Source organism: Quercus robur, chromosome 9 (genome assembly GCF_932294415.1).
Source record: "Quercus robur chromosome 9, dhQueRobu3.1, whole genome shotgun sequence".
NCBI lineage: Eukaryota > Viridiplantae > Streptophyta > Magnoliopsida > Fagales > Fagaceae > Quercus > Quercus robur.
In genome coordinates, this window is record NC_065542.1 from 23,286,856 (window position 1) to 23,288,171 (window position 1,316).

The 1,316-nt window shown below is 32.7% G+C and overlaps 1 long non-coding RNA gene across 1 annotated transcript; it reads left to right on the forward strand.

Moving 5' to 3' along the window:
• Window positions 1-290: 290 nt before the first annotated feature.
• On the forward strand, window positions 291-912 carry LOC126699504 (uncharacterized). The gene is made up of 2 exons (XR_007646803.1): window positions 291-421; window positions 529-912. It is a non-coding gene; the product is annotated as an uncharacterized LOC126699504 (long non-coding RNA).
• Window positions 913-1,316: the final 404 nt, after the last annotated feature.

Sequence of the window (1,316 nt, forward strand, 5' to 3'; positions counted from 1 at the left end):
TATATTTGATTTATTCAAAACCAATGTAAACCAGTTTTTCTATTATCAAACCTTGTCTTTTGAAGAAAAATATTGACTGTACCACCGTTGGTGTTTGAAAAGATCTTATAAGAGTAACGTGTGATTCATTCAAGCAAAAAAAATAAAAATAAAAATTCAACAAGAAGAAATTAGAAGAAGAATAACGTGTTTGACTTCCATTGATTTGACTTGGATCGAATAGACAGTGCTGTCCTATTTGGACTATATATATAACAGAAGAAATGGTGTGTTAATTATTCGTGTCTCTTGTAGCTAGCAAAAATGGATGCCAAGACTTCCATTAGGGTTATCATCATTCGGATGCTTATTATCTTTTTGTTTATCTCATCTACGTACCCGATGGTGGTTGCCGAACCCAACAATGTCGTCCGATGAGCGAGTAAGTCCCTTGTTTTCCCATGATTGCATGCAAGTGCTAGATTGATGTAAACGTTTTCATGCATAGTTAGGTTTTATATTCACGCAATATCTTTGTCATGTTTGCAGAGAAAAATAGTATCCTGCGAGGAAATATTGACCATATGGAAATTCTAAGGGCAAACCCTTCCCCTCGTGACGGGACAGGTTGTCAAACCTGCGGAAAACGTTGATCTATATCATTCAATCGACTGAAGAAAATAAAATTAAGACGTTAATGGTATATAGATTGTCTTTTTTTATGCACAATACTTGTAATATAGGAAGGAAATAATGGAAACCAATAAGCTAGTCCAAGAGTGCACCGTGTTTTGGTCCATATGTCAACATGGAAAGCTTGTAATAATTACTACGTAATGAGACTTTGATGTGGAAATCTCCCTGAACAAAGTTATTCAATAATAAAAAGTTTAGTGCATAACAGAAGGGTTATAAATATTTGAGATTATGATTTGACTACATTTCCACGCTAGTGAATTTCCATTGTTCATACTTGAAATTCATTTTGCTTTTCTTCATTTTCATTGGATATGGGTATATACATGATATTCCATTTGCCTCTTCTTTTTTTTTTTTTTTTTTTTTTTTTTTTTTTTAATTATGAGTTTTTAAGTTACTAATTTTACATGCCTAACTCTATAGTGCTCGTTTGGATAGCACTTATCTGCGTCTGCTTTGCCTCCGTTTTTTTTTTTTTTTTTTTTTTTTTTTTCTTTTCAGCCGTAATAGTTGACCGTTCTTCTGTGAACAGTGCACTTATGCACTATTCACGGGTCCCACAAACTCTACTTTTTATCAACTTTTTCATTAAAAATGGGTCCCACAGTACTATTTACATATTTAAAAATTATTTTGCT